We start from the raw sequence: 13,603 nt of genomic DNA, 5'->3' as shown, positions 1-13,603 counted from the left end.
AGTTATATCATACACACTTTATTATATACATGTACCTCAAGTACAACTAATCTCTCATATATTTTTCACGAGACATGACGTAATACATATTATGGGTTTGATAAAGTTTTTGTAACCATGACGGATATCGATTACGTGACATCATACAGATTAGGTTTTGATAAAGCGTTTTAACCCTAACTGATATCAATATCATCACGGATGGCTGATACAGCACGACTGTCATCAATAGTGTTACACATACAATTTACCTGTATTTACTACTAAGTATATAATAAAGATGTTTATCCAATATGTCATGCTCCAGATTACAGATCAACACTGTTAAAAGTTAATAATGTTCAAGGATTTAATGATTGATTGTTGTTTGCTTTAAAATATCCAGTGGCAAATATTTTATGCATTTTCAGGACGAGAGCAAATCAACAACAAATCCAATATATGGGTTGAAGTAGGTGAACAGAAACAAGATGCAGCAACTTAATTCCACGTGTCATTCAGATTATGTGATTTTTGCACTATTGTAAATGTATCTGGAGAAAGATGCAAGACATCTTATAGCAACAATTCGGTCATTCATCTATTGGTACGATGTGCTGTTGTGTAACCATTGGTGCAAGTTATTACTGCAATATTAAATTAGGTAGCTTAATTATCTCAAGAGAGGCAAAGGAAGTCAAGGACACAATACTGCTTAATTAGGAGGGGATGATATACATGATCAAACCGTGATGGTGTAAGTAAAACAATTGATGATAACAACCTTTTCATTCACGGAACCTTTAATTCAGCAGCTCCATTGGAAGCAACAATGATCATAATAAAAAAAAAACAAAGTGCGGTATATCGTTTCAACTGGAACTTCATAACCAGGTGCTAATATTTCAATACAAAAACGGAAGGATTACAATGGGAACATTTAAATCTTCCCTTTTATCGTTTAGTTCTCAACCAGTCGATCTGTCAATTTCAAGATGCAGACCCAACTGTATATGTGGTATCGTTTAATTTCACACTCAAAGAAAACGATATACACTCAACATTGTCATCAAACTTTAGTTATTCAGTGAGATATATATATATACAAGTCTAAATTGAAAACAACGTTCAAATATTGGTATATATATATATATATAAATATTCGTATATAAACAAGTCTAAATTGAAAACAACGTTCAAACCTATGATTACGTTGGATAAAAACCGCAATTTTTATACGTGTGCATGCAAAACAAATTTCTTGTTAGAGGGGTCTAAATACAGCACAAACAACATTTTCCAAAAGACCAAAAAAGTGAGAAAGTATATTTTAACAAAACGCATTTGACTAACAGGTCGAACAACAAATGTTCTTAAACTCCGCTGACTGCCATTGGCGATTGCCAAATAAACGGATCACCGATGTAATAAATGGGTCTTAATTTTAAATTTAATACTAACAGAAAAACAATAAACTTGCGAAAAAGATGGTATACCGCAAACAAAAGGTGCAAAGGCTTTTGTACACCATATCCGGATTTCGACAATTAATGTCTCTTCAGTGATGTTAGGAATCGAAACGGTATTTGGAAAGCCATACAATTTACCTCAATTTAGGATAGACTCTTGAATTTTGAGGAGTCAAAATAGGATGAACGGATCATATAAACCCGAAGGCAAATATAATACAAGCCCAAACGAAAAAATATAAACAAGTCTAAATTGAAAACAACGTTCAAACCTATGATTACGTTGGATAAAAACCGCAATTTTTATACGTGTGCATGCAAAACAAATTTCTTGTTAGAGGGGTCTAAATACAGCACAAACAACATTTTCCAAAAGACCAAAAAAGTGAGAAAGTATATTTTAACAAAACGCATTTGACTAACAGGTCGAACAACAAATGTTCTTAAACTCCGCTGACTGCCATTGGCGATTGCCAAATAAACGGATCACCGATGTAATAAATGGGTCTTAATTTTAAATTTAATACTAACAGAAAAACAATAAACTTGCGAAAAAGATGGTATACCGCAAACAAAAGGTGCAAAGGCTTTTGTACACCATATCCGGATTTCGACAATTAATGTCTCTTCAGTGATGTTAGGAATCGAAACGGTATTTGGAAAGCCATACAATTTACCTCAATTTAGGATAGACTCTTGAATTTTGAGGAGTCAAAATAGGATGAACGGATCATATAAACCCGAAGGCAAATATAATACAAGCCCAAACGAAAAAATATAAACAAGTCTAAATTGAAAACAACGTTCAAACCTATGATTACGTTGGATAAAAACCGCAATTTTTATACGTGTGCATGCAAAACAAATTTCTTGTTAGAGGGGTCTAAATACAGCACAAACAACATTTTCCAAAAGACCAAAAAAGTGAGAAAGTATATTTTAACAAAACGCATTTGACTAACAGGTCGAACAACAAATGTTCTTAAACTCCGCTGACTGCCATTGGCGATTGCCAAATAAACGGATCACCGATGTAATAAATGGGTCTTAATTTTAAATTTAATACTGACAGAAAAACAATAAACTTGCGAAAAAGATGGTATACCGCAAACAAAAGGTGCAAAGGTTTTTGTACACCATATCCGGATTTCGACAATTAATGTCTCTTCAGTGATGTTAGGAATCGAAACGGTATTTGGAAAGCCATACAATTTACCTCAATTTAGGATAGACTCTTGAATTTTGAGGAGTCAAAATAGGATGAACGGATCATATAAACCCGAAGGCAAATATAATACAAGCCCAAACGAAAAAATATAAACAAGTCTAAATTGAAAACAACGTTCAAACCTATGATTACGTTGGATAAAAACCGCAATTTTTATACGTGTGCATGCAAAACAAATTTCTTGTTAGAGGGGTCTAAATACAGCACAAACAACATTTTCCAAAAGACCAAAAAAGTGAGAAAGTATATTTTAACAAAACGCATTTGACTAACAGGTCGAACAACAAATGTTCTTAAACACGCTGACTGCCATTGGCGATTGCCAAATAAACGGATCACCGATGTAATAAATGGGTCTTAATTTTAAATTTAATACTAACAGAAAAACAATAAACTTGCGAAAAAGATGGTATACCGCAAACAAAAGGTGCAAAGGTTTTTGTACACCATATCCGGATTTCGACAATTAATGTCTCTTCAGTGATGTTAGGAATCGAAACGGTATTTGGAAAGCCATACAATTTACCTCAATTTAGGATAGACTCTTGAATTTTGAGGAGTCAAAATAGGATGAACAGATCATATAAACCCGAAGGCAAATATAATACAAGCCCAAACGAAAAAATATAAACAAGTCTAAATTGAAAACAACGTTCAAACCTATGATTACGTTGGATAAAAACCGCAATTTTTATACGTGTGCATGCAAAACAAATTTCTTGTTAGAGGGGTCTAAATACAGCACAAACAACATTTTCCAAAAGACCAAAAAAATATTCGTATATATATATATATATAGGGGAACGTGAAGGATAATGCTAGCTTCTTCTTGTGTAAACGATACAGAAGGCTAATGTTTAGAACCATCATATACTACCAAACACTAATTGCACATTTATTCTTCCTTATTTTGTTTTCTTGGTAAACAATGTAATGAAGCAGTTTACCTCAATATCTCAATGGAAGCTACGTATACGCCACTAAGTTGACCCTTGCTGACATATGATGTGACGATGATTGGTCAAGTAAATAAACAAAAGTTTTGTGTGACAAACTGGCGTGTTGGAACAGGGTTGTTTCACAAAATTATTTGAAGAGCTCATTCATCAGTCCTACAACTAAGCCCAAGAAATCACATCAAAATGATGTTGGATTGAAAATCAGCTTATCAGATACACCACTTAGAAAACACAAAATTTTCAAAAAAATTTGTCACTTCAATTATAAGTTGGTTTGTTGGTGAATACCACATGTTTCGTTTTCTTGATAGTAGGTGGTTATTGTTGCATGAAGGAATCAATAGTAAATACACAACACTTATCAATATTTATAAATGTAAATATTTAGTTAATTACAAACATAAACATGCAATACAAATTAAAAATTAAAGGAAGACAAATTAAAATATTTTTTTTCAATGTGTAGGGAAATATAACATCACAAACTTTCCTTCATCCTTTTCAATATTTAATTTCCATGATTAGTTATAAAAATGTTGAAATAAACAAAATGTCAATTAATTGCATTGTTCCTGTCCTAGAGTGGTAATATCAGAAACTGGACACATTGTGTATTATCATCTCTACTGAAAAGAAACTTCGTTTTTTGTTTTGTTTTAAACATCTGTTTGTTAAGTAATATTATCTGTCCCTTTATCAGCATGAGACGACAGATTTATGGCTCTAATTAACCATTTTATAATTGAGAGAAGATATGAAATTTTCACTCTGAAGGGCTTAGATGCAAGACTGTCTATAGACAACTGAATTTTAAACCTGGACATTATTTTACTAGGATTTAACGCAGAATAACTTAGTTTGATGTATATTTACAGTTATCTTTTCAATGTGTAGGGAAATATAACATCACAAACTTTCCTTCATCCTTTTTAATATTTAATTTCCAATTCTAATCTTTGACAAAGTTTCAGTTCAGGAGGGAATGACACAGGCCTGGTTTTCCTAACAAAAATAAATGTGACTGGTTTTATTTTGGTAAACTTGGACAAGTAGAACAGAAATAGAAAGAGCACATGTCGTTACCATTCGTTGTTTACACACGAGCGCAATTTCAATTCACATATCACTGGTGAAGCCACGCAAGAAATCCCTATCATTCATTCTTTAAAAAACTTCTCAGCTCTTGACCAAAACAGCTCAGACTCAGAACATAAACAACACTTGTACATAGTTATAGTTATAGGGCCTTGACTGTCAATTTGTCATTTATTGAATAAATCATTGTTATTTTTTGTGTGATTAATTTTCCCTTTTTGTGCCTCAATGATGTTTTTCAGTTCAGTTAAAAAATGAAACATTAGCTGTTTACTTTTTCAAAAATCATGTACACAGATATTCTGGTCTCAGCACATTATCCATTTAAAAATATGTATATATAAACCTCCAAATCAAATTCTTAAATCAGTGCATTCTATTTGGGAAGTCCAGAACTTTGTAAATTATAGTGTTAGCAGGTAGGCATGTCAGAGTTTATACTGGATGACATGACCTCAGTGTTAACATTCTAAGATCTGATATAGCATACCAGAGACAGATCTCATTGTGAGCAAGGAACAATTAAGAGCACTTTATGTTCAATATTTCAAAACGCAGTAGGTTGCATGAGTGATATGTTAAGTAAGTTGTAAGAAAAATGAGTTAAATAAACATGATAAACTCTCCACTTTCTTTACCTGCCTGTCCCAAATCAGGATACTGTAGTACAGCGGTTGTCGTTGGTTTGTGTCTGTCATATTTTTTCGTTTCGTTTTGTTTTTTAGAATTGTTTTGTTATAAATTAGGCCATCCGTTTTCTCGTTTGACGATGATGTATTCACATTTTTCATGTCGGGGCCTTTTATAGCAGACTCGTGATACGGTATTGATTGGTTTCTCATTGTTGAAGGCTGTACTATGGGCTATAATAAATTGCTTACTACCATTTCATTTAAATCGGGTGGATAATTGTCTCATTGGCAATTAATTTTTAGCTCACCTGGCCCAATTCACCTGGCCCAATGGTCCAAGTGAGCTTTTCTAATCACTTGTCGTCCGTCGTCGTCCGTCGTCCGTCGTCGTCGTCCGTTAATTTTTACAAAAATCTTCTCCTCTAGCTGACTCGATATACATTGGATTTCTCATTGTTGAAGGCTGTATGGTGGGCTATAATAAATTGCTTACTACCATTTCAATTAAATCGGGTTGATAATTGTCTCATTGGCAATCATACCAAATCTCCTAATATTTAGCTCACCTGGCCCAATGGGCCAAGTGAGCTTTTTTCATCACTTGGCGTTCGTCGTCCGTCGTCGTCGTCCGTTAACTTTTCCAAAAATCTTCTCCTCTGAAACTACTGAGCCAAATTTAACCAAACTTTGCCACAATCATCATTGCGGTAACTAGTTTAACTAGAGGCTCTAAAGAGCCTGTGTCGCTCACCTTGGTCTATGTGCATATCAAACAAAGGACACTCTCCAACACTGTAGACGAGAAAAGACTTCATAAAAAATTCTCTATTATGTTGATCTTGTATTACTGATCTTCTAGTCTTTTTAGTTTCTCTCGATCTTCTTTAGTTTTTGCTCCAAACACAAAAGAGGGTTAAACAAATCCTCATTTAAGGGCAATCACTCATATGAATAGTGACAGTCTACTTACTATATCGGCAAAATTTGACTTTTTAATAGATCTTGCACTGCTGATCATTTTTGTGATTTAAAGTGTGTATTTATCTATTATGATTTAAATCATATAAGGCATAACAGAAAAAAAAATGTTTCTCTCTAAATATCATAGTTTTCATGAAAATAGGCAAAAATGAAAAAAAAATGGTAAAATTTGTAATTTATGGGCAATAACTCCAATAAGAATTTGTCTAACAGTTTTGACGTATATGGGCAATTTGTAGAGCTCATTATTCTGAACATTTTTGCTCATTTCAAATTTTCTCTATTTATAACGGTTCAAAAATAATAGACAAAACTTGCATTTTACCCCTATGTTCTATTTTTAGCCATGTTGGTTGGTAGGCGGGGTCATCGGACACATTTTTAGCTCACCTGGTCCAAGTGAGCTTTTCTCATCACTTGGCGTCCGTCGTCCGTCGAACTTCTTCTAGAGAACCACTGAATGGAATGAAACCAAACATTGCATGAATGTTCCTTATGAGGTGCTGACCAAGTGTTGTTACTTTGTAGCCGATCCATCATCCAAGATGGCCGCCAGCGGGAGACTTCTTTTAACATAGGACCCTATGGACAATACATACAAATGTCTTCTTTTAGAGAACCACTGATTGGAATGACACCAAACATGGCGTAAATGTTCCTTATGAGGTGCTGACCAAGTGTTGTTACTTTGTAGTTGATCTATCATCCAAGATGGCCGCCAGCGGAGACTAAGTTTAACATAGGACCCTATTTGAAATATATACAAATGTTTTCTTTTAGAGAATCACTAAATGGAATGAAACCAAACATGGCATGAATGTTCCTAATGAAGTGCTGGCCAAGTGTTGTTACTTTGTAGCCAATCAATCATCCAAGATGGCTGTCAGCGGGGAGCTTAGTTTAACATAGAACCCTATGGACAATACATACAAATGTCTTCTTTTAGTGAACCACTAAATGGAATGAAATTAAACATGACATGAATGTTCCTTATGAGGTGCTGACCAAGTGTTGTAACTTTGTAGGTGATCAATCATCCAAGATGGCCGCCAGCGGGGACTTAGTTTAACATAGGACCCTATTGGAAATACATACAAATGTTTTCTTTTAGAGGACCACTAAATGGAATGAAACCAAACATGGCATGAATGTTCCTAATGAGGTGCTGGCCAAGTGTTGTTACTTTGTAGCCAATCAATCATCCAAGATGGCTGTCATAGGGGAACTTAGTTTAACATAGGACCCTATATGGACAATACATACAAATGTCTTCTTTTAGAGAACCACTGAATGGAATGAAATCAAACATGGCATGAATGTTCCTTATGAGGTGCTGACCAAGTGTTGTTACTTTGTAGCAAATCCATCATTCAAGATGGCTGCCAATGGGGGACTTAGTTTAACAAAGGACCCTATGGGAAATATATACAAATGTCTTCTTCTAGAAAACCGCTTAATGGATTGAAACCGAACATGGTACGAATGTTTCTTTTGAGGTGCTGACCAAGTGTTGTTACTTTGTAGCTGATTTGTCATCGAAGATGGCTGCCAGCAGGGGGGGGGGGGTGTAAGTTTAACATAGGACCCTATGGGAAATACATACAAATGTTTTCTTCTAAAGAACCACTGAATAGAATGAAACCAAACATGGCATGAATGCTCCTAATGAGGTGCTGACCAAGTGTTGTTACTTTGTAGCCAAACTATCATCCAAGATGGCCACAAGCAGGGGTCTTAGTTTAACATAAGACCCTATGGGAAATACATACAAATGCTTCTTCTAGAGGAGCACTGAATGAAATGAAACCAAACGTGGGATAAATAGTCCTTATGAGGTGCTGATGAAGACCTTAATACATTCATGTATCTTTATAGATTGAGATATACTGTAAACTCCAAAAATATCAAGAAAAGAAGATCTACACATAAGTCACCATGAGCAAAATTGTCAATTGACATCTTGTTGGAGTTATTGTCCTTATAAAGTCATTTTCTACAATTTCAATGAATTTATTGGTAATTTCTGTAAACTTTACAAAAGTCTTCTACTTTTGATTAAATTACGGGGCCAATATTAAACCAAATTTCGCCTCAATCATTATTAGGGTATCTGTTATGATTTTAATCTATTTTTACATGATTTCCAAAACAAAAGTAGAATCAGGTGAGCGACACAGGCTCTTGAGAGCCTCTAGTTTAAACTAGATACCTCAATGATGATTGTGGCCAAGTTTGATTAAATTTGTCTCAGTAGTTTCAGAGGAGAAGATTTTTGTAAAAGATTACAAAAATTTACAAAAAAATGTTAAAAATTTTCTATAAAGGGCAATAACTCCTTAAGGGGTCAATTGACTATTTTGGTCATGTTGACTTATTTGTAGATCTTACTTTGCTGTACAGTATTGCTGTTTATCGCTATCTATAATAATATTGAAGATAATAACTAAAAACTGCAAAATTTTCTTAAAATTACACATTCAGTGGCAGCAACCTAACAACGGGTTGTCTGATTTGTCTGAAAATTTCAGGGCAGATAGATCTTGACCAGATGAACAATTTTACCCCTGACAGATTTGCTCTTAGTGCTTTGGTTCAGAGATATAAGCCAAAATCTACATTTGACCCCTATGTTCTATTTTTAGCCATGGCTGCCATCTTGGTTGGCGGGCCGGATCATCGGACATATTTTTAAAACTAGATACCCCAATGATGATTGTGGCCAAGTTTGGTTAAATTTGGTCAGGTAATTTCAGAGGAGAAGATTTTTGTAAAAATTAACGACTACGACGGACGACGACGGACGACGGACACCAAGTGATTAGAAAAGCTCACTTGGCCAAAAGGCCAGGTGAGCTAAAAATGTGTCCGATGACCCTGACTGCCAACCAAAATGGCCGACATGGCTCAAAATAGAACATAGGGGTAAAATGAAAGTTTTTTTTATTATTTCGAAAACATGAATAGAGAAAATCTAACTGGGGCAAAAATGTTGAGCACTACCACATTGTCCATATACGTCATAACAGTCGGACGACTTCTTATAGGAGTTATTGCCCTTACAATTTTTTTTTTTTCATTTTTGCCTACTATCTTGAAAACGAAACTTTAAATTGTTAGAGCCTCTAGTTATAAGAAGTGTTGATTTGTTTTGTTTTGTTTTTTTTTTTCTTCTTTTTTGCTGTAGGAAAAAGCTTTTTAACTTGTCAAATTTTGAAATTATTGTTTTTAAACAGCAATTGCAATTTTTATAAATGAATTCAAAAGTTGTGCATTGTCCCGTATATTTCTGATGTCACAATGCTTTTGTTAAGTACGTCATATTTAGAGTCTATTGTTCTATAATATCATACATTTAAACCAATTGAACTTGGATCAACAGCCGTACCTCATGCATAAAAAAACCCAAATCGGTGTTGGTCTATAATTGTTTACTATATATAATCATTAAAGTTACATAATATCAACGTGTGTCTAATACTATATTACTTAATTTCCCATGAAAAATGTAAATTTGCTATTTTTTTTAGACTGTGCATTAATATCATCCTTCATAATTCCTCAGTATTCCCTGTGAAAATACAGGACGTGTATATATAGAGTTTTAAAAAAATGCCTGCCTTACATTAATACATTTGTATCATAACACACATGTAGGTTGCTGTTTTGTTGATATTTAATACACATCTCCTTTTATCCATACTTGGGTAATAGGTATTAAAATTATAGCACCATGATTTATTGTTGCTACATAGTTTTTAACCAAGGATCTATTAAAATAGATTTTATGTCAACTACATGTATCACAAATTGGGGAAGCAATATTTTCAAATTGACTGATGGTGCTGCATGAAAACACTTGTGAGAACCCTGGAAGTTTATATAAAGCACAAAAATGTCGTCATTCGCCTCAAAAGCTAACCAAACCTTTAAACAGACTTATTCAGAAGGGATATACATATGTAGTTACGATACTGTTGTCAGCTAGGTCATTAAAGATGGCATTTTTTGGAATTAATATTGATTCACTCATAGAGCCTTCGCATCGGAAATAAACACATTTATTCTAAAATCAGTTGTTGGCATGATACGGGTTATGTTATTATATCATAAAAAATGTTTAACCCCACCGCATGTTTGCGCCTGTTCCAAGTCAGGAACATCTGGCTTTTCTTAGTCTTGTATGTTTTTTTATTTAATTTTGGTTCATTTATATGTTTCGGAGTTTAGTGTGACGTCCATTTTCGCTGAACTAGTATACATTATTGTTTAGGAGCCAGTTAAAGCCCGACTCCGGGTGCGGGATTTTCTCGCTGTTTTGAAGACCCATTATGGTGGCCTTGGGCTGTTTTTGCTCTTTGGTCGGGATGTTGTCTCTTTGACGCATTCCCCGTTTCCATTCTCAATTATATATATATAGTATATTTTATGCCATGTATTGGATTCAAAATTCAACTGATTATTATTTCATTAATAAGTAACATGTGTGGATAATACATGTAACGTTACGTCAGTTAGCCAATACTACACCTTTCTCAAAACAAACAAATAATGAATGGATGAGCTAAAGTAAATGATCTTCAGTTTTATTTTACTTGCTGTCCTTGATCACCCTGTTAATAATAAGGTTTTTGAATTATAATACATTAATTCACTTTCATTTGTTTATCCCTTCTTATGTGTTCACTAACTCATGCATCTTTCTATTAAGATCTATAGTAGTAATCATTAAACTTTGGCAATAAATAAATGATATTTTCAAAATACAAAAATAGATATGTGATACTTAGGTCACTAAATTATACCACAATCCTTGTTATATAAAATAGTTTAAAAAAACAAAAGGGAGCAAAGGGTCGATTTGGTTCTACAATGTATTAGACTATGGTTTTAAATACATGGCGGAGATAAGACTCATTTCACAAAGACAAACAACATTCTTCAAAATACTACGTAACAAACTAAATACCGAGCAACACGAACAGTAAAAAAATGGAGGTGATTTCAAGTGCTTTGGAAAGGTAGGAAAATCCTGTTCCACATGTGACACCAGTCGTTCTGCTCATACAGTGAATGATGGGACTGTGAGGGAAAGAGTACGTTATTGATTGTAGGACACTTGGAACATATCATGTCCGTGAGCATTCCCCCAAATTTGTATTTCTGATTGCCGAACAGTATATAATGATTGATTAACTGTCAGGTGATGCCTTTTTCAGCACACTTTGCTATTTTTTATTATTATTTGGTGTAGGAAACTGGAATACTGGAGAAATCCACGACATTCGACCGAAAACTGGCAATCCTTGTCAAATTACCTAAAACAGTGTCCAAAATCACAACCTTAGACTAAGCTTAGTGTTGACAAGTTCGTTTTCACTGTAGAAGAATACTTAATACAGAGGAGTAGACAGGGGGTCCCTGATTCTCACTTCCCTCTCCCTACTACCAGTCCCCCCTTTTCAGACTGAGTCAATCTCAGACGAAAATCGGTCAAATATATTCCAGAATTATTCCTTATTTTCACTGCCCCTCTTCCCCTTTTCCCGACCCTGACTCCCGCTTCCGACCCTCATTCCAACATCCCGCCTCCTCCTTCCCATGTTCCCTTACCCCTGTCCACCCCCCTCAATACACTCAGTCATTATAAATGCCCCCGGCCAATATGTAAATCTGTATTGGTCCCAGTGAGGTAGCACATGCCTCATTTAGAGTATCGTTTTGTAAAATGTCCTTAATCGCTCGCAACATAGTTTTTTGTCGATCAACATTTTAGAAATATTTTGTTCAATAACCCACGACCGATTTTAAAATTTCCCGCTAAATAAAGTTACAATTTAGAATAAGCTGTGACGTTTATTTATCAACCAATCAAAGGCGTTTCAATAATTACTTCGCCAGCCATTGTCGGCTTGTTTGTATGCAAATTATAAGCTGATTAATTTGCATGTTTTTTGTGAATTCTAAAACAACACCCAGACGCCAATTAAGCGATTAGTTAGTAAGTAATTACTTTCACACTTATTTTGTCAACCATACAGCTCTTGGGTTTTTATTGTCCTCAGTTCTTTGCAACAATATTTAGAAAAATGCAAATGTGGCAACATGATTATTCAAAATGGCGGAAATTTGTTTCATCCTAATGAATAATCAAAATAATTGTAGTTTACATATTCATAATTTCATAATTCGCTTAACTTCATTGTCATTTGTTCTTGCTTGTCATTACGATGTGTCGGTAAAACGGATAATCTGATAATGTTTACTGTTAACGAATACAGTGAGATATTACATATTTGTGGTCTACCTTGTCCTTGCCAAATTTTCATTTTTTAATCGAGATGCGTTACGTCAGTGCTTGTTTTGAGCTTTATTTTGCATATATGCATATTACAAATTACTGTATTTACAAATGTATGTATATTCCAATTAAATATTCAGGTTGTACACGAAAACGCATGTTTCATTATTTTGTTCTTGAATGACTCAAACAGCGAAAAGGAAAATTGAATCGAAATGCTTAAAGGCTGATAAGTGTCACATGAGTGAAAAAATATTTAATTTTTTGGAATTACTATACTGGCAGCACTGTCAGCAGTACAATAAACAATAACTATATTACATGTAATTAAGAAAAAGAGAATAATTTCCTCTTTCAATACTGATAATAAATTAATTTAAAGTGGTCAGGGGCCAGTTAGTTGTAGTTACTGCTACTTGCTTTTTAAAACACCAGACCATATCAAAACCTTTATTTATAGATTTTTGCACTGGAAGGAGCTAGAGCAGCTGTTGTAGGGTGTTTCTATATGTTCGTATAAAAATAAGAAGATGTGGTATGATTGCCAAAGAGACTACTCTCCACAAGAAACCAAATGACACAGAAATTAACAACTATAGGTCACCGTAGGCCTTCAACAATGAGCAAGGCACATACCTCATAGTCAGCAATAAAAGGCCCCGACATGACAAATGTAAACCAATTCATACCAGAAAACCAACGTGTATGTTTTGCACAAAATAGCCACTGCCATATGTTTTGTTCAGTATTGTTGACAATGGACCATGTGTTGCTTGCCTTTGTTTAAATGTGTATGTTACTTTTTTTTCCGGAGGAGTCTAGTTTTGATGGTTAATTGATCCGTTGGACTGACCAATATTTGTGTTAATCCTTTTTATTTACATACATGTATACTACATGAATAACCTAATCTAATAATTGTTAAATAATACTTGTCAAATCTTTTGAAGGATGATGATTTT

The 13,603-nt window shown here is 34.2% G+C and overlaps 1 protein-coding gene across 1 annotated transcript in view; it reads left to right on the top strand.

Annotated features, from left to right (window-relative positions):
• Positions 1–12,244: 12,244 nt before the first annotated feature.
• LOC127700335 (POU domain, class 2, transcription factor 3-like) overlaps positions 12,245–13,603 on the top strand; it is a 32,231-nt gene continuing 30,872 nt past the window's right edge. The window contains exon 1 of the mRNA XM_052203754.1: positions 12,245–12,341. The gene's annotated coding sequence lies outside the window, so the exon portion shown is untranslated. The remainder of the gene's footprint in view (positions 12,342–13,603) is intronic.

This window comes from Mytilus californianus, unplaced genomic scaffold, assembly GCF_021869535.1.
Source record: "Mytilus californianus isolate M0D057914Y unplaced genomic scaffold, xbMytCali1.0.p SCAF_5, whole genome shotgun sequence".
Classification (NCBI taxonomy): domain Eukaryota; kingdom Metazoa; phylum Mollusca; class Bivalvia; order Mytilida; family Mytilidae; genus Mytilus; species Mytilus californianus.
The sequence above is the reverse complement of the archived record's forward strand: the minus strand, read 5'-3'. Positions and strand labels throughout refer to the sequence as shown.